This window comes from Ursus americanus, chromosome 15, assembly GCF_024610735.1.
Source record: "Ursus americanus isolate L20-20 chromosome 15, mUrsAme1.1.p, whole genome shotgun sequence".
In the NCBI taxonomy this organism is placed as follows: domain Eukaryota; kingdom Metazoa; phylum Chordata; class Mammalia; order Carnivora; family Ursidae; genus Ursus; species Ursus americanus.
In genome coordinates this window covers 57,395,520-57,418,728 of record NC_142141.1, presented here as the reverse complement: position 1 = coordinate 57,418,728, position 23,209 = coordinate 57,395,520, and the positions used below count along the sequence as shown (strand labels likewise).

General features: G+C 43.2%; 1 pseudogene; it reads right to left on the bottom strand.

Moving 5' to 3' along the window:
• Positions 1-9,516: 9,516 nt before the first annotated feature.
• Positions 9,517-10,105, bottom strand: LOC123785396 (large ribosomal subunit protein uL30 pseudogene; annotated as a pseudogene).
• Positions 10,106-23,209: the final 13,104 nt, after the last annotated feature.

Here is a 23,209-nt window from a genome sequence, read left to right as displayed (position 1 = left end):
CTATTATACAACCGTCACAGAGGAGCAGAAATACAATGCTATCTTTAAAATATTTTGTCCGCTGATGGATTAAAAAAACCCAACAGAGGTAAGCATAACCAACACCAAACGGTTCAGAAATGCTGAGGGCATGCAGAGTGACTAGAGTTGCGCTGGACTCTGGTTCCCAGTGTATGCTCCCCAGTAACTGGCTGGGTGCCCTGCGCCACATCGAGCTAGTTTCTTACATATAAGTCGAAGCAACTGGATCAAGGACTTTTTAACCTGACGTCTATGGATAGATCTCATGAGTTCTGGTAAAACTTTGCAAATTTTGGAATATGTTTGCATATATAAATATTTTTTCACACAAAAGATTCACAGGTTTCATAAGATCCCAAAACATCCCTTACCTCTCCACTCAAACAAAAGCTTACGAAGTGGGCTAGATGGCTTCCAGTGGTTCTTCCAGACCCAACATTTGGTGATCCTATGGTCATTTCTGGTCACTATATTGGTCTGATGAGAACACATAATATATTCTCATAAAACAATGAAATTATCTTAGTACAGAAACTCAGCATACAGTTGGTGCTCAATAGAGGTGCATAAATCTGAATCTGCATCTCGTTTGTCCTAATTTTGAATATATCATTTTGGAAGGTTATAGAAACATCTGATATAAATGATCTTTCCTGGGCTTTTTTCAATTATTTACTCAATAATGAGTCCCTCACTTGCTCTACATTCCACATTTCCATTTGACTGCCACCCTCTCCACCTGTGACTCTACACAGATTAAGAAGTTCACAGTAGGGGCACCTGGGTGGCACAGCGGTTAAGCGTCTGCCTTCGGCTCAGGGCGTGATCCCGGCGTTATGGGATCAAGCCCCACATCAGGCTCCTCCGCTATGAGCCTGCTTCTTCCTCTCCCACTCCCCCTGCTTGTGTTCCCTCTCTCGCTAGCTGTCTCTATCTCTGTCGAATAAATAAATAAAACCTTTAAAAAAAAAAAAGAAGTTCACAGTAATCCATACGTGAAGGTAGAGGACACTTTTTGGTTAAGAAGCTTAACTTTGAGCCAAGATCCTAAAACGCCTGTTCTAATAGCTAGTCATTCTTCTGCACAAACTCTTCTCCAAAGAACAAACTAAAATGGTTATGAACAACTCTTAATGGACCAAATTGTCTAGCTTCAATGTTCTGAGGTCCCTAAACTGCCAGTTCTCAGCGTCACTGTCCAGTTGCTTTAATTAACCATAGGTTCAGTTTTGCTTGCATTCTAATTGGGTCCTTGACTAATTGTGCATTAAATACTTGGCAGAACTCTGCAGACAATCTTACAAAGCCTTCATTCCTCCCTTCAATCTGGGGAAGCTTAAGATGTCAGAATGTCATGGTTGGTAGTTTCCCATGGAAACAAACCGAAGAGGATAAGGTTTAAAGTGACTCAAATACAGGATTAGGACCCACACGCATGTACTTGAGACTGGAAATGCTTTTCCTTTACACTCTCTTCTCTCTGGCCTGATTTTCCTACTCGCCAGGTGAATGTTGGCCTTTGTGTCACAGCTTTGAGCCTTTCACTTAACACACTTTTTTTTCTTGAATACAGGACTCCCATTTGGGGATTCTTAGCTAAACTATCATCTATAAAATCTTGTCCAGTATTATATTCCTGTAACTTCCACCTTACGTTTTAAAGTTGTTTTGATGAGCCATCGGATTGGTCAGGTGGGTTAATTCCAATTTACCCCAATTCTGCATGCCTCAAAAACCAGAATTATTGACTGAGGACTCGAAGCATGGACTAACATGCAAATTCAGTGAGCTGGTTGGCATTAGGTGAGCCTCTGATTCCCTGAACAACCAGCCCATTACCTGTAGGGCCTTGTTTACTTATAAAGGGTTAAAGGATGATTTTTCAAAAGGATCACTTTCAAATTCACAAAGTCATAACTGTTGCACAAATATTAAATGGATAGCGCACGCCTGGGTGGCTCGGTCAGTTAAGCGTCTGCCTTCGGCTCAGGTCATGATCCCGGCGTCGGGCTCCCTGCTCAGCGGGAGTCTGCTTCTCGCTCTGCCTCTCACTCCACTCTCGTGTTCTCTCTTAAATAAATAAATAAATAAATAAATAAATAAAACCTTTAAAGCAATATTATATGGACATATTTAACTGACTCAAAAAAGAATGTGAAAAACAGATCTAAAACATCAAAAATACTGAGATGAATTTCTGATAGATGGAAAACTAGGCACAAAATGTAATCTTTGTAATGATGCTTGGATCATTGCTTTTTGCAGGGTAGAAATCAATTGTCTCACCACCAGACAAAATTAATTTGCATTTCTACTAGTTTCATACCATGGACAGAGCTACAGCATAGCCTAGTCAAAGACAATCAAAGGCACAGCCCCCTATAGAATGAGATACCCTTAGAGGAGCTGCTAGACAATTTCCAGAATTGTGTGAAAATGGCAATCGGTAATCTGCTGCCCATTTCAAAGGCTTTCAAAAATTCTCCCAATAAGCTTGCCCTGGAGATCATAAACACCGTCTCCTAGAATTATGCTCGATGAAAAAAATGCTAGTCTCATTGGGTTTGGCCTGCTTATTTCCATGGCTGTTGCGGGAATGCTAGTTAACCATGTATTTGCTTTGTAAATTGAGAACCGTGCTGTTCTGAGTTATTACCAAGGCCGCAGAATTAAATCCTCTGTGGAAGTTTTCATAAGGAGATGGAATTTTATCTTTTAAAGCCAGTGCCATTTGCTATCTTGAAGCTAGGAAACCAGGTCCAAGAAACTGTCCACCAGATGTCACTTAGGGCCCCTGCGAACTTGGGTGACTTCCGCCCTTCGAGGTCCCTCAAACTTGCCAGGGTCCTTGGCCTGCCAGGAAGTGACCTTCCTCACCATCTAGGAGGCCTGGACCCTAAGCCATGTTAACCCTAAAAGATACCCTTTCTTCTTGAAAATTGGTGGTTGTTCCTGATTAAACCAGAATTTTTTTCAAACATGACACTCCTTCAATGGCCTTGGTTGCCCAGTTCAATTATATTCTGGTCAAACGGTGGATAGATTTATATTAAACCTAGCTAAATAACTATTTTGCCATGAGAAGTAAAGGGAGTTGATAAGAGTTGGTGAATTTGGAGGAATTGGTGGGAATCAGATATCATTTTAAATGTTTCCCTTCCCCTTAAAAAAGAAGAGTGTACTTAACTAAATGTCCTTAGGAATGATTCAGAAAGAAAGAGAAAGTGCTTTTTTTTTTTTTTAAGATTTTATTTATTTATTCGACAGAGATAGAGACAGCCAGCGAGAGAGGGAACACAAGCAGGGGGAGTGGGAGAGAAAGAAGCAGGCTCCCAGCGGAGGAGCCTGATGTGGGGCTCGATTCCAGGACTCCGGGATCACGCCCTGAGCCGAAGGCAGATGCTTTACCGCTGCGCACCCAGGCGCCCCGAGAAAGTGCTTCTTAATATATATATAAAAAAATAGAGCATTAACAAAACATCAATAAAATTTCAAGCAACTCATCATGACAAACTTTTTGTCATTGGTTTCTTTGTCCTTTTGTTCTGTTGAATCATGGGTCTCCAGACTGTTTTCAGGAAACCATCTGCTTCCAGACCAGGAAGAACGCAGGAGACCCTGCCTCAATCCAGTGGTACAGTCTGACAGTATCTAAACGATGTTGTTCAGAAACCGGTACCCAAGTCTCTCTACTTAGAAGCATCAATAGTTCAAAGTACCTGCTATAGTCCTCACGAGGATCTGAAACTAAATCTAGAATACGGAAGGCAAGCCCTGGAATAAAACAAAAATTATCTGCAGTTGACAAATACTTAATGATTGTGGTTAATTTATTACTGTCATCCATAATACCAGAAAGTATCAGGATAACTCCCTATCTGAGTACGACGCATAATTAGTTCAGAAGGGTTTGATCAATGTGTCCCCTGAGAGTAAAAGCAACCCCCAGAGTCTTCTCATAAGGCACAGACTTTCTGAAATATTTATATTAATACCACTGCACATCAACAAACACAAGCAAAGGCTACACGTCTCTTCTAATTTGATGACTTTTTCCCCATAGCTCTTGCAATAGCGTTGAACTAATTTAAGAGAGACCTAACACATTAAACAAACTTAATTATTTCTAGTATTTCTCTTTTTATGTGGTAAAATCTAAATCTTTGTGATTGCTCTGGGTGTTTGGGAAATCTCAAAGATAGTTTTAGGTATAAAAGATATTCTGAAATTTTTCTTTTCTTTTTTATTTTTTTTCTAAATACAGGATCCAGGCTTGGTGAAGCAAAGTCAAAAGAGTTGTCAGAGGAGAGCTGGGGCACTTGATTTTGGTTGGATCATAGGTGCCTGAGAACCAACTGCACGGTGACCTAGTTAAGCAAAGTGACAACAAAATATTTTGAAATACACATAAAAGGTAATACACTCCTAAGGAACCTTAGCTCTTTCACAAGGGAGAGAACTTTGTTCTTTGGATTTTCCTTTTAAACAACCAAGGACATAATAAAGTCAACATAAAGCACAGAAAATTGTACTAGTAGGCCCAGGTTCTCTGCTACGTAGACAGATTTTACAGAAAGTAAAGAATACTCTTTCATCTTGTAAATAATGGTATTAATCAGCAAACCAGGGAAACAAACCCAACAAAAATGAGCCAACTTAGCTAAAATGTGAACTCATTTTAAGCCTTCTTTTCAGATTCAGCTGTTATAAATCAAGGCAAATAAAATTTATTTTCCAGGTCTTGTCTTTCATGAAGCGCTTCCGTATTCTAGAACAAACAGACTCTTGGAGTAGGACAAAAAATTTTTTTCTTTATAAAACAAAGCCACCTCTCCATTTGCATCTCTCTATCATTATTGCTTGTAGTATAGTTTCAACCATGTATATAACTTGGACCAACGTGAAAATTTCCTATTTCACAGAGAAAATTAGAGGGTCTATGATCGAAACTGTCGGTCATTTTGCAGTGTTTAAGCAGAGTAACATAGTTGGTGAATATGATAAGCACGCTTTCTACACCCACATCCGTCCCTTTTATACCTTCTTAAAGTGGCAAAAGTGAACCAGCTCATTAATATGGTCCAAAGATAGCATATAGAAGTATGAAGCTTAAAATTATGCTTAGACATTAATATTTCAGGATTCCATATTACATAGAAAATATCGAGGTATCCAAGAATTATCCACTAATTAGCTCAATTTAATATTAGTTTAAGACTTTAAATTACCTGAAGACCTTGGAAATTATGTTTAAGCAGACACACTACAAAACATAATTACTATTGATATAAAAAGTTTGTTAGAATAATGACTCAATTTAGTTGAGCACAAATTACTTTTTGTAATCTTTAACAATGTGTAGGAGTATTATTAGCTTATTTGATCATGAAACCTTCAGAATTTTAGGAGGTTCAGACTGACTATTCTCCTCATGAATAAGAAAATCAACTAAGTAAAATAACATGTGTGCTCATATACACTTAACACTGACAAATCAGAAAAAACATAGATTTATTTTTGAAAACCATAATGAGTAAACCAGTCCAATTCACCAAAGCTTTATCTTAATTATGTAAACTTAGGTTCTTAAAATGTTTCTGATTCAGCAGAATAATCATTTTACTATAAGTCTCTTAAATATTAGAAATTCAATTTCATTACTTTGGGGGAAGATTCAGAAATATTTTATTTATATAAGTATATATTTATTTCAATAAATGATTGGGAGAGAGCTCTTTTACTTTAAGACACGTAAGAACCTAATTCATTAATATCTTCTGGAGACGGGGAAAAAAATTCTACTAACATGAGAGGAAGAAGCCTTTCTCAATTACATACTTGGACACGTGGACGTGAAGAAACGTTGAGAATGTGTAGCTTCAGTTCCACAATATCAGCCTTGGGTCTAAAATAAACATAGCCACACAAAAACTCTATGGCCTCGATCTCAAAGAGTTGTTCTCCTTCCCAAAAAGTCTTAATGAATTAGAGCTCAGAATAGACAAACACAAAGGGTGAAAAAATGAAATTCCCTGTTGTCTGTCGCCCAACAGAGAATAGATCATTATCTTCCACCTGTAGAAATCAACAAACTGTAGATGCTAGGACCAAATTTCCAATCACCACTGTCTCCAGTGGGGAGTAAGTTAGCACCCATGTGGACGATCTGTGTGAACCAGAAACAAAAACAAAACACTGAATCAGGGAAAAGGAATAAAATAAAACAGAGCATCCACGATAGTAAAGTTTAAGTCACTTTGAACTCAGACAGGAAACGAAGTAAAAACCCATACAGGCTTAAATGGTCCATGATGTGTACCGTGCTCCAGCAACACAGTTTGTCAGGTAAATCTTTTTTTTTTTTTTTAAAGATTTTATTTATTTATTCGACAGAGACAGAGACAGAGACAGCCAGCGAGAGAGGGAACACAAGCAGGGGGAGTGGGAGAGGAAGAAGCAGGCTCATAGCGGAAAAGCCTGATGTGGGGCTCGATCCCAGAACACTGAGATCACGCCCTGAGCCGAAGGCAGAAGCTTAACCACTGTGCCACCCAGGCGCCCCCTGTCAGGTAAATCTTCATATCTAAACGGCACCTCCGAACTAGTAAGGAATAATCCAAATCGTAAAATCTTGACTCTCATGAAACATCGTATCTATCACAGGCTCTTGCAATTTCAACAGTAATTAAAAACATTCATTATATGAAATTTGATTTTTATAATTGTCAAAATACATTCAAAGTTTCATGAAGTAAGTTGGATTAAATAAGTTGAATCATCATCACCAGTGCTCTGCAGTAATGCGTCACTGTACTGGAAGGCTGAAATCGCGGGCTCAGTTTCCAGCACTGACACTGACCAGCTCTGCATGGCCAACTCTAGGGGTCCAGTATCTCATTCATAAAATGAAGGGTCAGAATGGATGGCCTCTGAGGGCCTTTCTGGCTCCAAGGTAAACAGCAATGTTGTCAATGAAAGGTCATCAGGCAACTGTGTTGTATTCGCCTAGGTGCTTATACAATTAATAACTTTCTGGCCCCCTCCACAGACACACCAAACAGAATTTGGGTGGGATCCAGGAATGTGCGTTTTAAATAATCTCCACATTATTCTTATACAACTGAAGTTTGAAAACTTTGGTGTATGGATTTTTTTTCCTGGGAAGAAAGCAGTTATGACTAAAAAATAGTTATTGAATTGTTCTGGTAAATGGTACACTACTCACTGCCTTCAAAGCAAAGGTCATCCACATTGAAATTTGAAATAATGTTGAGAAGAAACCAGGTTGTCACTGTTTTAAAAGTGGTAGTTCTTGGGGTGCCTGGGTGGCTCAGTTGTTTAAGCATCCAACTCTGGATTTCGGCTCAGGTCATGATCTCAGGGTCATGAGATTAAGCCTGTGTCAGTTTCCACGCTGAGCATGGAGCCTGCTTAAGATTCTCTCTCTCCCTCTGCCCCTCTCCCCCAACTCATGCTCACACACACTCACTCTCTCTCTCTTTCTCTCATACAAATTAATTAATTAAAAATTAAAAATAAATAAAAATGGTAGTTTTCTATGATACATGGCTCATTATACCTGGCATAAGATTTGGACTGTATGCTCAGCCTCACTAAAGAACAGTTGTGAATAAATGTGTAGTTCCCTTTGCTCATCCACATTGCCTTGTACTTTCTTCTCTCATAAATGGTTTAAAGACAATCAATAAAAACAAGTGCTGTTTCTTTGAAAAGACCAATAAATGTGATAAGCCCCTCACCACACTAATCAACACAAAGAGAAGACATAAACCTATATCAGAAATGAAAGAGGGGCCATCACTACTGATCCCATGGACATTAAAAGGTGCATAAAATAATACTGTGAATAACTGTATGCCCACATATTTTATAACGTAGATGAAATGGAGCAATTCTTTAAAAAACACAAACTCCCAAAACTTCTATGAGAAGTAGTTTGAATACGCATATATTTGTTCTTAAAAGTTAAATTAATAATTAATAACTTTCCAAAACAGAAAGCAACAGATGTGGATTGGCTCACTGGTGGATTATACCAAGCACTTAAGGAAGAAAATACTTCTCTGAAAACGCCTCCAGAAGACAGAAGTAGAGGGAATACTTGTAACTCACGTTATGAGGCCAGTATTATCATACTAGCAAAACCAGACAAAGACATTACAAGAAAAGAATACCACGGACCAGTATGTCTCATGAACACAGACTTAAAAATCCTCAACAAAAATTAACAAATAGAACCCAAAATTATGTAAAAAGAATTATACTCTACAAACAAGTGGAAATATTCCAGGTATGCCACACTGTTTCAACATTAAAAAATCAATCATTGTAATCTACCACATCAACAGGTTAAAGAAGAAAAAATCATGTCAGTTGATACAGAAAAAGCATGTGACAAAATTCAACAACCAGTCATATAAAAACTCTCAGCACACTGAAAAGAAAGAGGAACTTCCTCAACTTTATTTTAGAACATTTCCAAAACAACAACAATAACAACACCACCAGTAGCTACCATCATACTTAATGGTGAGAGACTGGATGCTTTTCCCTTAAGATCAGGAAAAAGGTAAGATGTTCTTTCACACCATTCTTATTCAATACTATCCTAGAAATCCTAATAGTGTAATAAGACAAGAAAAAGAAATAAAAGTTATATATATTGGAAAGGAAGAAATAAAACTGTCTTTATTCACGGATGGTATGATCATCTATCTAGAAAATTCCAAAGAATGTACAAAATAACTCCTGGAACTAATAAGAGAAGATAACAAGGTCGTAGGATAGAAGGTTAATACACAAAAGGCAATTGCTTTCTTTGAACTGGTTTCTCTTTCAATGTGGAAAAATGTTAATTCAAAGAAATGGGCACTGCCACTCTGAGAAGGTTGTGGCCAAATTGAGGAGAAAATACACTGAAAAATTACTAATCCTTTGAAAGAAGTGGCACAACACATGCTCTTTCTTTTTATATTATTTTAGGTTTTTGTTTTTTGTTTTTTGGTTTTTTTTGGCAATTGGATGATAGGAAGGATGCTGGCTGAGAATCAGATTCAAAAAGAAAATGGCCTAACTAAAAGTGATGGTCTTGATGGTTATACTTTAGTATCAGGGGGAAAAAACCATTTTGATGTAGGAAAATTGGAACTTATCCTTCCTTTATACAAATGGAAGACTTAAATTGCTATGCCACTTTAAAATTTCAGGGGTATTAAGGAGGGCACGTATTGCGTGGAGAACTGGGTGTTAACGCAAACAATGAATCATGGAACACTACATCAAAAGCTAATAATGTATGATGACTAATATATAATAAAAAAATTTCAGGGTAGAGGAAATTGTGTTAATACCTTTGCAAAATAATTTTGATAATTTTCTTCTTTCTTATGTATTCACTTTATTTTTTTTTCAACTTGAACGTGGTCATTTATTAACTGACCAGATTACAAAAATAATCCTGGTAGGTACCTTCGTTCATCCTTCTAATAAGCCTAGTGATCTGGTCTTCCCTGTCGCCAGCATCTCCACCTTCTACAAAACGGGTGGTCTTTTACCTCATTCCCCCTTGTGGAGAAGATAATTGAGGGTCCATAAAAAATTGCTTCTTTGAAATGTTTTCCAACGGTATAGATCTCGTGAATCAGAACCTCTATGCAGATGATGCCCTATTTACTAAGAGATCGAGCGCTCAGTGTGTTATCTGTCAGGGCAATCTGCTTCTTGTCGATTTTGCCATAACTATGCTTATAGATCAATTCGTTCACTGACTTCAGGTAGGGTCCCACTGAGCTATACATGACTCCACAATCCTTAGCATGTTACCTGAAGCCATGCTGAGCGCAACAAAGGTGCCACTGAAAATCTAGTGAAGGCGAAGAAGCTCAATACCTGTTGAGCCCTTGGGCTCACACCATTGATACCTCTGGTCCTGATGACAAATGCTGAGGTGGGTTCCATGGGTATGGAGAAGTTGCCAGCTCCTCTTGCTAGCCATTCGAATCTCAGTTCTGTCCACCTGCCTATATTCCTTGTGGCAATGCTTAGCTTTTTCAGAGATAGGCTTCCTACGTATTCACTTTAAAGGACAACTATGTGTCATTTTCCCTAAACTCTTTTTGTTCTTTGAAATATTTTTATGTAGACTTTTAATGCCTTTTGTCTGTTATCTGGTGGGCTGTGACTCTCCGTGCCTGCTCTCTGACGATGGGTGTGTGTGATCAAACACAAGGGCTGCAAAGCTTGTGATAGTAATACTACCCTGTTACTGGACAGCCAGTAATTTTTGCAATAAAACGAGGCATAAATGTTCAGGCTGCACCTTGTTCTGGTTCCAGACGGTTTTTGTTCATGCAGTCCACTTTATCCAGCCTCTCGTGGAGCTCCACTGAACCGTCTTCCAGAACCCTGAAATCTGAAAACATGTTGAAATCCTGGGGCTAGTCCCATGTGCTCCTCTGGAGAGATACAGCAAGGGGAGCCTGGATGACGTTAAATGACACTGTCTTTGGGCTGGTTCATGTGGGTCCCCTTGAGCTTTGCTCCACCCACCATCATTTTCCTGGGTGCTCAGAGCCCTTGACAAGTGAAAAGCATACAGCAGAGCACACGCCCTGCTCTTGCATTACGAGAATGTGGAGACCCTTCCCGAGCCCCGCCTTGGCGACAATAGAGTATCCTGTCTCAACTCCTTCTGCCCTTACTGAGCACGCGGAACCTGCCAGAGTTGGGTCTTCAGCCTGTCCACCAGTCTGTTCACTGTTCTCACACCCACCGACGCAGCCCCCCGTTTAAAAGAACCCTAAGGAACAAAATACCTATTCAAAGCAATGTCTGCATATAAAGGCAGAAAACAGGATATTGTACATTTTACATCTTTCAGGAGAGTCAAAGGACCCCAATCTTGGGTTATTAATGTTACTAAAGCCTGGTTCATGTCATCAGCTTCCCAGGGGAAAAAAATACTAGATTTCACAGCATTTCAAACTAAACTATGTTGCTGGTGATACACCTTTTCCCAACCAGAACAAAGACACCATTCGTGTGACGACGCCGGTGAGGTCTGAGTACATCGCAACACGGAGCCAGTAAGTTGTCCTGAAAACCTTCATTTTTTCCAAAACGACATTCCTGTGTGAGAGTTTGCAATGATCTGAAATCTTTTCCTTTCATTCCTCCTTTTTAAAAGATAGCACAAAAGCTGCTAACAAATCTAGGCTTGACACCTACTTGTTGGAACCCAGAAAAGAAAGAGTGGCAAACTTCACACCACTGCGGGAGAGGATCTCTTTCAAAAAAACACCCTTCTGGGAACGGAGAATGATTTGCAATTTGTGAGAGTTCCTTGTCTCTAACCTTACATAGGAACTATTTCCTCAGGGATGAGAAACTTTGTCTGAATTGGAAACAGAAAGAATTCTCTCGGGGAATTCCTATCAAAAAGAAAGAAAAAAAAATGTCCTGTTGCCTTTTCTCACTGGAATTCTCTTGCAGAAACACACACCAAGATAACAAAAGAGAATAGTCCAGGAAGCTTCTTTATACGTAGCCAAATCATAGGAAAAAAATATATGAACTTGTAAAAACAGAAGGTAGCCACTGAATGCAAGTATACATTCCCTTTGCTCTCCCTGCGTAATGCCCGTATCGAAATCTGGCTTAAGCTTACCCTTTGGGGGGATTCGTTTTGTGGGATTTAAAATGAAACCGCAAAAGGAGAATCAAGAAAATCACACACACAAAAAAATGGTGTGAGAAATATTATGTATGAGGGAAAACGGCAACACCAGCATTCACTCTATGACTCCATGAATCGCATCGAAAACCGAGAAAAGGTAACAAACAGTCGGAAGTTATTATCTATAATGGACCAGATGTGCGACAACATCTGAGAACGTGCTCCGCCAAGGGGCAGAGCGGGAAGAGAAGCGAGGATGAGAGTCAGAACAAAGGAAAGCATGGGGAAGAGCAAAGTACGGGGAACCCCAGCATCCGACAAACAATGAAAGCCATGAAAACCACAGTGATGGGGCATTAGGCTCTGCAAGGAGAAAAGGAGGAGGAAATAAACATAAAACAGACCATTTTCACACGAATTGCTGTGCACTCCTAACCAACTGAGAGGAGCATTGTGTAGCTAGCAAAACAATATGGAAAATAAAAGTGAATGTTTGTAGAAGTTCAAAAAGCAAAATAATGCAAGAATCTGATTACGTCACAATTTAGGGAGAATAAAAGGGAAGGCACAAAAGATTGAAGAGAAAATTGAAAGGACCTCCTCGCCTTTCTCCTCCCTAGATTTCCATAGGGATGCTGTTCAAAATAAATTAAAAGGTTATGTGTTTAACCAGTCAGACAGGAAGGACAACAAGGGACCTTGGGAACAGAGGGATGAGAGAAAATGAACGGGAGACAAAGTTAGGCTTTGAAAAATTCATCATGTTTTCCCCTGATCCCCTAAGGATTATAAATCACTTATGTATCTGAAATCTTCACAAAAGTGTGTCAATGTGGCAGTCACTTTTCTGTCCCCCTATAGGACTTACTTATCTCTGTCACATGTTTTCTTTGCTTTTTAGGAAAATGCTTCGTTCTATAGAAGCTTCAAAGATCGCCTACAAAAGGTATCTTTCAGATTAAAGCGCCCTGGTAGGATTGGGGTTTTCAAGATTCAAATAATTTCTGGCTACCATTTTTGGGCTGCTCCCGACATCTTGCGAAAATACCTGTGAAGACCACCTATAGGACAAAACGTGCATTTCCAACGAAACCAAGACTCACAGTCAGCTTATGACTTGGGTCTAGAAAGACTTTCTGCTAAGAAAAAGGCAGATCTGAGAAGAATTACCCTTGTTCATCACCACGGATGTCCCCTACACAGATAAACATTCACGTAAACATTGTCAACCTCCAAGAAGATGGGAAAACACCAGATCACTCACACCCCTTCTGTCCTAACTTAGAGAAGTATCTTGTGTGATAAACAATTTTTATAGATGTCCCGAACGAGAGCACAAGGGAAGGGATCCCGTAATCCCAGGGCCTAGCGAAGGAACCAGAGATTTCGACCAAGATTTATGGTGTACATATGCTTATGGAACCTTTTCAAAATCAAAAAAGAAACTGACAACCACCAGCAAGGGAAATGTTAAATAAATCATGATACAGCCATGAAGTTACTTTTAACAGCCATGCTTTGCAGAAATTTAACAATAGGAAAACATGCTCACAATACAATATCAAGTGATTAAAGAGTAGAATATAAAATATATTTATGGTATGAGCCCAAACATGTTAAAATCACACACACACACACACACACACCCCTAGATAAAGCCTGATAGTCAACACATAAATGAGTTAGCAGTGGTTGTCTCTGGGTGGCAGAAATACAACTTTAATTTTACTTTTTATACCATTAAAATTTCTCTACAATGAGCATATGTAGCTTTTATAATAATAGAAATGGTATTCAATTATTTAAATAAAACATAAATGAAGTGCCCATCATGAGGTTTTGAACAACACTGAACTTGGACTGAGACTGTCACGTATTCTTATATCTGCAGAGACAAGTTCATCGCCCTTTTCTGCATCTCAGACAACAATATACGCCCCCTGGGTTGGGATGAGATTACATGGAATAATTCAATTAAAATGACATATTTTAAGTGCCAAATACAAGGCTAGCACAAAGCAGCTATGAATACACGCTAGCCAAATCTAAATACGTATAACGGAAGTAGTCCATGATCTGTCAAAAACAACACAAAACAGACAAAAAAAAAAAAAAGGAAAAAAACCCCAGCCCATTCCAGATGAGTATTTCAGTTGCTGCTTCTCCACCGGCATGGGACTATCACACCCACACGGTTGATCTATACTGTCCTCTCTATCTGGAAGGTGTTTCCAAATGCAGGAAACAACCCTTCTCTTGATGGATGCTAGTGGCATGGAAAGCCTTGAGGAGATCCTTCATGACAGGAGCAGAAACATGACAGCAGGACAAACAGACAAGAAAATAACGGAAGACCTAAAGCAAGAATAAATGATCCAGCACCTAATTCAATAGCAAATTATCACATCAGTGCCTCTGGAATAAATTTAGAGCATATCATTACAGCTGCGGTTTCGTGTCCCACAAGGACACAGACGAGGTTACCCTAAGACAGCAGCATCCGTGTGTCAAATGCACATGGAGGTGGCCTAAAGCAAGGAGAAATGTGTTTTCATTTCATTCTATTAATATTTTATCTGAATGCATTTCTTGTTGTCTGGGGTCCTGTGATGACACAGGGCTGAGCTATTCATAGCCAGCATGCGACTTGGCCCTTCAGATTTATTCTTCCACGTTTCCAGATAACACAGTTAAGCTTTATGCAGGAATGCAGTACAAAAGCCAAAGATCTTGTCATGTATTTTTTCGAGTAAATCATTATCATCCATCCAGGAAAGCAACATAATGGAATACTTAAATTTTGTCGGGGAAAACCTTCAACAAACCTAGATAATCTTGACTATGTAGGTGTTTAATATTTTTAACACTAAAGAATGTTAAATAAATGTTCACAAATGCTTACTTTAAATTCAAAATCAGCTTCTATGTGAAGCCAAAATGTGTAGGAAAGAGTGGTCTAGAATATTGTTGAACGTTTGAAGCTGGCTGAGGCTCAAGACGAAAGCGGACTTGAGGCCCTCCTCGCTGGGGATTTCCTCATTGGAAACAAAATAGAGATGTCGAAACAAGGTAGGAGACAGAACGATAAACACCAGGCAGCCCACGATGTACGATTTTTTTTTCAGGCAGATCTGCTTAGGGCAGGTCCGAGTCCCCCAAAGGATACCAGGACCGACCTTGGCGCAGTGGGTCTCGTGACCCCTGATAAGACTATGATCAAGGATCGATATCCACCTGCAGCCTGTCGTGTCCCCGTAACACAGCTGGCAGCTAAATACAAAACCAGGGGGCCTCCCCCACGTGGGCTAGACCTGGCACACCGTGGCTGACGCCGTCCTCTAGGTGAGCCTGGGTTGCCTTTCCGTCCTGGCAAATGCTGACCCCGCAGGGCAGACTCAGACCCATGGTCCTTGCTGTCTGTTCCCAGAGTCGGGCGATAGCCGGAGAGGCAGTGAGGGCAGCTGGGCGGCTCAGAGGCCCACTCAGGGCAGAGGTGAGAGCACAGGGACATGGGGAGTTAGCAAGTCCCCGGGGGTGCGGTGGACTGCTCAGAGCCACGAGTTCACACAGCCCGCTCTCAGTTTCTTCCCACTTGCTGGCACCCCCTTACTGTCTTTTTTTTTTTTTTTTAGACTTTATTTATTTATTTGAGAGAGAGAGAACAAGCAGGGCAAGGGGCAGAGGAAGAGGGAGAAGCAGGTTCCCCGCTGAGCAAGCAGCCTGATGGGGCCTCGATCCCGGAACCCTGGGATCATGACCCTAGCCAAAGGCAGACGCTTAACCAGGCGCCCACCCTCCCTTACTGTCTTTGACTGAAATCCCCTCTTGTTGAGGGCTCAGGCTGGTACTCTCAGGCTCAGTCCTGATCTCCCCTCTCCTGCACCGCCACCCTCTCCCTTCTCTCCCCTTCTTTACTCGGCTTCCATTCCTTGGGCCCTCACTGCCGTTTTTCTTTGCCAGTATCCTCGGTGCTCTTGCCCTCCTGCTTTGTCATAACCACTCACGCTCACTTAGCAAAACCACTACCCTGAAACCCAGCCCCTGCCCATTGAATGTATCTGGGAAAGAAAACAGAGCATGTTGCCGGAGCTCACTTGAAATGCACGATGGAGAAACTCCAGTGGACGGCAGTGATGTCAAGTGTATTATATATCCGCTCTGGTTTACTCTCTTTCCCATTTCTCCTCAGTGAGTCTTTCCCCAGCTTTTCCTCTCTCCTCAGGTTCCCACAGCCTTCTCTTCTCTCCCCTGTTTCAGCAAGGGGCCTGGCTTTCTCCTTTTCCGGAAAATCAGAAGGCCCCCGAGGGAGATGTCAGCCCCCACCACGCCTCTCTTCTGTCGAGCTTCTCTGCTTACCTCTCTGCCTCCCATCAACCCACTGTAAGTCCGTGGTTCTCAGAGTGTGGTCCCGGACCAGCAGCGTCGGGGCCCCTGGGAACCAGGAAGAGATGCAAATTCTCAGGTCAGATCAAGGGCCTGGAAACTCTGGGGTGGAGTCCAGAATTCTGGGTTTTAACAAGCCCTTGGGTCAATTCCGATGCACTTGCAAATTTGACAACGCTTGCTGGAGACAAAGCCACATTTCCATCAAAGGCCGACCTACACCCTCTGGAGCCCGGATCCAGCAAAGCCCACCTTCCTCCCCTATATCATCAACTTCACCCTCTCTGTGAGCTCATTCCCATCAGCACGGAAACCTGCTGTTAGTCATCTCATCTGACAAAAAAAAAAAAAAAAAAAAAAATCAATTGACCTTCAGGTAGGAGTTGATGCTGCAGTCTGGAGGCAGAATTTCTTCTCTGAAAAACCTCAGTGTTTGCTCTGAAGGCCTTCAACTGATCAGACGAGGCCCACCCCCACAGTATCCCGGGTACCCTGCTTTCCTTAAAGTTAATTGATTTGACCACATCTACATCTAACTGTACTTTCCTAGCAATAGCTGGTGAGTGTTTGATTAGATAACTGGGTCCTACAGGGTAGCCAAGGTGACATGTAAAATAACCGTCGTGTGCCATGACCCCCACATTCCTATTTTTCATCCAGGTCATGTTTTTCTGAACCCTAGACTAGTATATCCACCTGCTTGCTTGGTGTCTCCACTTGGATATCCAACACAAGGATCTCAAGGCTGAATCTTCCTGGCAGACTCCACCTCATTTGGTGGCAACTCCATCCTTCCAGTCCCCCGTTCTTAAAGCCTCTGAGTCATCCTTAACGCTTCCCTTTCGCACCCCACAATCAAGTCCCATTGGCTCTCCCTTCCCTCTGCCCTCCTCGGCTTCCTCCTCTGCCTCCAGTCCCATCACCTCTCCCCCGGATTGTTGCAATAGCTTCTGACTCGGGGCTCCCACCTTCGCGCCCTGTCTCAACCCAGCAGCCGGTGAGCCTCCGCGTGCACAGCCCTGGCCAAGCCGTTCCTTTGCTGTGGACCACACTGTGTCTCCATGTTGCACCCAGAATTAGAGCCAGAGGTCTCGGCGTGGCCCACCAGGCTTCCAGAACCTCTCCCTTTTTCCTCACTGACCCTGCTGCCTTCTGCCCTCCGCGTGGGCCCCTCTCACCACACTGAGCCCTCATGTTCTTTAAATACAGCAGACACCCTCCAGGGTCTGGACCTCAGAATGTCCTCTCTGCCAGGGATGTTCTTCTTCAGATCCCCACATGCTAACTCTCTGCCTCCTCCAAGTCTTTGCCTGAATGTCTTGTCCCAGCAAGGCCCCCGGAGCATGTGGTTGCACCCACACGCACCCCAACACAGTCCCCCACCATGCTCATCTTGCTCTAACTCTTCCTGGGGTTCACAGCCTCTCACCATGGCACGATGCGTACTCATTGCAGGCACTGTCTAGCCCTTCCCCGGAGAATGCAGGTGGTCGGCTTTCTGTTCTGTACACAGGTGTCTCCCCGATGTGGAGGAGGACCCCTGGCACGTGTGTGGAACGGACGAGTCATCTGCGAATGTGTCTTCTCAGTGTGCTTATTCGTGGTCTCGACCTTGCACTCGAGGGTGAGCTCCATGAGCACTGGGACCCGTCTCTCTCATCCAGGCACCTCAAACAGGCCCCGACACAGGGAGGCGCCAGTGTTTGCTTGTCTTAGTGCGTTCGCATGGCTAGAACAAAATACTAGACTGCGCGGCTTATAACCGACGCACAGTTCCGGAGTCCAGGTGGCCGAGATCAGGGCGCCAGCATGGTCGGCTGAGGACCCTGTTCTAAGCTGCAAGTGTCTCACCTTGTGCCCACACGGCAGAAGAGGGGAGGGATCTTTCTGGAGCCTCTTTTATAAGGTCACTAACCCTCTTTGTGAGGCTCCACTCTCATGACTCAAGCATCTCCCAAAGGCCCCACTAACACCATCACCTCTGGGGGGGGTAGCATTTCAACAGGTGAATGCTGGGGGGACGCAAACATTCAGACCACAGTAGAGCTTCTCTGACCACAGAGGGTCTTCAGAGATGAAAGGGGGCCTGGTTCCTGCCACCTGTACTAACCCATCAGCCTCTTCCCACCCCCCCCTGCCCCGGCACAGTGGGGGCTGGGCTTGGCTGGTTGCCGGAAGATTTTGAAATGAGCACTGTTTTTAACCAGTGACCAGTTCACAGATGTCCCCCACCCCGCCGCCCCTTCCCCTTCAAAACTGAATGTTCATAGTAATCTGACTTCTCCCAGGCGGGCATCCTGGAGGGGGTGGGAGGAGGACCGAGCTGCACGGTGATGCCTGATCTTGCTGAGATCGACCCGAACACTCGGGCGTCAGAGCACATCGGAGAAGCCACTCGGAGCCAAGCCAGGCGTGCACGTAGAACCGCGGATCTCGCTGCTGCTCTGTCTCCAGGCACCGGGACCTTGGCTTTCCGTCACCAACGCGCACATTAACCGGAGGCTAGTGTAACAGAATTCACATTCCTCTCAGCCGTGACTCCCAACCACGCTGAGAGGCAGTACGCTTTCTCTCTCCTTTCTAACGCCGGAACTCCGTGCTGCGTTGTCAAGGAAAAAAGACTCCTACTTATAAAAAAACTCCTACTTATAAAAAAACATCCTTAGGGGAAAGAGGGAGAGATTCTTATCTGGAAACCAATGGGGCAAAAGGGCTAGCATTTTACAAGCTGCAATAAAAGTTGGGACAGCCTCTCAGAACGAGGCCAGCTGGGGAGGCAGGAGCTTCTAGGCAAGGAGGTCATGGTGCCGGCCGCCTCACCGAGGGGTGCTGCTGGAGCTGATAGATGGCAGACGGTAGTGTGGTTTGCCGACTGCTCTCCCTTCCCTGCTGCCTGCACAGGGGGCCTGTCCCATCCCTGTCCAATTCCTTCCCTGCAGCCCCGCTGCCTTCTCCTCCTCTCCACCCTAGTGGCTTCTGAGCACTTCATTAACTTTTAAATCCAGCTATTTAAATGCTCACATTAGCCTAGCTCCCTTTTACCTAAAGGAACCATTAGGACATTGTGTCGCTCCTCATATGCTTAAATCATCTCACGCAGGCATCTGGAGAGGCGATCTCCGTGATGCTACTTGAACTCCTTAGCTAGTAAGAAAGGCAGTAATGTCAACTGGCCGAACTGCCTCTTGAAACGGGAGCTGCTCCTGAGAGCATCTGGTCAGCTTCAGGGAGGCTGGAGGACGCCCCAGCCAGACTCGTCCTTCCAGAACCAGATGGCCTCGAGTGTGTCCACCTGAGCTCAGCCGGGGGGACCTGGGTTCCACTTAATCATGTTGGCCCCGGACCACCAGTTAGTCATTCCTCATGTCTGATCTGAACTCCTCAAGCCCATACCCTCCCTCTTTGCAGGAAGGCACTTCAAATTACCGAACAAGCTTTTGGCCTAATTTCCTGTAGAGTAAAAGTAGTTTGTACCTTTTTGTTGAAATGAGATTATTCCACTTCTTTCTCTTTTTTTTTTTCCTCTTGGTTATTTCTACCACTTGAAAATGTGAAGACCAAAACTGTATATCATCATATCAGAAAGCCCAGAATACTGTTAAAAGTACACATAGCCACGTGGTTGCAAAGCTAGCCTCTGCGGCCAGACTGCCTATATTGAAATTCCCAGTTCTATCTCTTATTAGCTTTGTGACCTCAGGCAAGTGGCTCAGCCTCTCTGTGCTTCAGTTTTACAGCTTTAAATGAGGATGATAACAGTATGTAGGGCACTAGCGTATCATGAGGTTAAATAAGCCAATAATTGTAAGAATATAGGTAGTACTAAACATTTTGTGCCATAGAAAAGTCTATTACTAAAAATGGGCAGAAGATATGAACAGATACTTTTCCAATGAAGACATACAAATGGCTAACAGACACATGAAAAAATGTTCAAAATCATTAGCCATCAGGGAAATTCAAATCAAAACCACACTGAGATACCACCTTACGTCAGTTAGAATGGCAAAAATTGACAAGGCAGAAGACAACAAATGTTGGAGAGGATGTGGAGAAAGAGGATCCCTCTTACACTGTTGGTGGGAATGCAAGTTGGTATAGCCACTCTGGAAAACAGTATGGAGGTCCCTTAAAAAATTAAAAATTGAGCTACCCTATGATCAAGTAATTGCACTACTGGGTATTTACCCCAACGATACAGACGTAGTGAAGAGAAGGGCCATATGCACCCCAATGTTCATAGCAGCATTGTCCACAATAGCTAAATCATGGAAGGAGCCGAGATGCCCTTCAACAGATGACTGGATTAAGAAGATGTGGTCTATATATACAATGGAATATTACTTAGCTATCAAAAAAACAATTTCTCAACATTTGCAGCAACATGGACAGGACTGGAGGAGATAATGCTAAATAAGCATTATCTTATAGTGAAATAATAGCGAAATAAGTCAAGCAGAGAAAGACAATTATCATATGGTTTCACTCATTTATGGAACATAAGGAGTAGGAAGATCGGTAGGAGAAGGAAGGGAAGAGTTAAGGGGGGGTAAACAGAGGGGGAATGAAGCATGAGAGACTGTGGACTCTGGGAAACAAACTGAGGGCTTCAGAGGGGAGGGGGTGGGGGATCGGGATAAGCCGGTGATGGGTATTAAGGAGGGCACGTATTGCATGGTGCACTGGGTGTTATATACAAGTAATGAGTCATGGAACTTTACATCAAAATCTAGGGATGTACTGTATGGTGACTAACATGACATAATAAAAAATTATTATAAAAAAAAGAAAAAAGAAAAACAAAAGTCATACAGATTGGAAATGGAAAGAAAAAGTCTACTATGGACATTAGTTCTTAATTTTCTTTTTTAAAAAGATTTTATTTATTTATTAAAGAGAGAGGGAGAGAGAATCTCAAGCCCGATGTGGGGCTTGATCCCACGACTCTGAGATCATGACCTGAGCTAAAAATCAAGAGCTGGATGCTTAACCGACTGAGCCACCCAGGCGCCCCTAGTTCTTAATTTTCTATAAATAAATATGATTTTCATTCTGAGCATCTCTCCAAACAGACTAGCAGGAAACTTACTTGCTCTGGTCTTCAGGGATTCCTCTGGGGAAGGGAGAGTCCTTGACCTGCTAGGCTGTCTGTGGGTCCGGGTCTGTCCACACAGACCCCTGCTAGGCCCCTACAGCTGCGGGTCCAGGGCTGCTGTGCTGGCTTTGGCCTGTGGCTCTGGCCAAGTTTCCCAAGAAGCCACATGTCAGGACACACATCTGACACTGTGGTACGTGTGGTATCCCCAGTACCGTGTACAAGGTCTGGAGAGCGGCCAGCACTCAACGCAGGCAAAGGAGAAATGAGAACACAGCTTGTGGGCACAGCACGGAGTCCTACCCATGGGCTTACATGTCCGTGCAAAGGCCGCAACTCCATCTCCAGGCAGCAAGGTTGGGTTTCCTTTATCAGGTCAGTTTACAGGATACAAAATGCAGTCATCCTTTCAGAGGTGAAAGAAAATTTAATCCTGACTATTATAGCTGAAGCTTATGACACAGAAAGATGTTCACAATAGTTCGTTAAATAAAAAAGCCAGGTTATAAAACAGAATCAAGAATGGTGTCTCTATGAGTTTCTTCGGCCGCTGGAACAACGTGCCACAAACTTTGTGGTTTAGAACAATGGAAATTTATCTGCTCACAGCTCTGGAGGCCAGAAGTCCAAAATCAAGGTGTCGGCAGGGCCACGCTCCCTCTGAAGGCGCTAGGGGAGGGTCCTTCTTGCCCCTCCAGCTTCCGGGTGCCGGCGCCTGGTGTCCCCTCGCTGGCCAGCGTCACTGCAGCCCTTGCCTTCACGGGGCGCCTCTCTGTGAGCGTCCTCTTCACGGGGACATCTTCATTCTTCATTCAGGGACATCAGTCACGTTAGCTGATTCCATCCACAATGATCCTATTTCCAAAAAAGGTCGCAGTCTCGGTACTGGAGGGTAGGACTTCAATGTGTCTTTTTTGGGAGACACAGTTCAGCCCACGACAGTCTCTTTGTGTTAAATTAAAAAGCCTTCACCTTTTTCTTTTGTTTTTTACGATTTTATTTATTTATTTATTTTAGACAGAGAGAGAGAGAGAGAGAGAGCTAGCGAGCATGGGGGGGAGGGGCAGAGGGAGAGGAACAAGCAGACTCCCCGCTGATCAGAGAGCCCGACGTGGGACTCGATCTCAGGACCCTGGGATTACCACCGGAGCCGAACACAGACGCTCAACTGACGGAGCCACCCAGTGTCCCGAGCCTCCATCCTGTTCAACAACAATAAACAGCTGCATCACTTTTTGAAACCACACACACACACACACACACACACACACACAAAACCCTTTATCTGAATGCGAGTTCACCCTTCACGCCTTTGTCACCCGTGCTAACACCTGCTGTCGCGTTGCTTGCATCCCTGCTCCCCCACTGGGTGAGCTATGCTGACACCTGAATGTGGGTTTCCTTCAATCCGCTTCTATTTACTCCTAGGCTCCCGCACATGTCTCCGTAGGCATATACTCATCACGTGGACGTGCATCTCCGGGGGAAGGTTTTGTCCCTGGTTTTTTTTAGAAAGAGTATTTTATGTGCTTTTTCTGAATCTTGCTTTTCTCACACAATAACATCTGGCAGAAGTTATCCACGCCACTCATAAGCCTCTAAATCACTATTTTTAATGATGATATAATATATTCTGCCGTGTGGGCAACGGCTGAAAATGAGCAGTGATTATGTCAAGACACTTGGGGACAGGGGCTCTTGTCCACCATCTTTGTGCGTGTGAGGCGAGCACAGAACCTGAGATAGGACAGCTCTTCAATAAGCATGGGTGTCTCTGCCTCGTAGCTGACGTGTTCTCCAGAAACTCTTAACTAGAACTGGTACCACGTGCATCCCCTTATTCCTGCTTAAAAAGGACTCTGCCATTTCAGTGTCCCAGAGGCTAATGCTCAATGCTCTACGGAAGCCGTCACATTTTGTCACCCTAGGGGCCCCGTGTTAAAATACTCCTGCAGGTGAGCATGGGGCTGGGAGGGGTGAGCATTAAGCTATGCAGCTCGCTGGTCAGGCTGAGG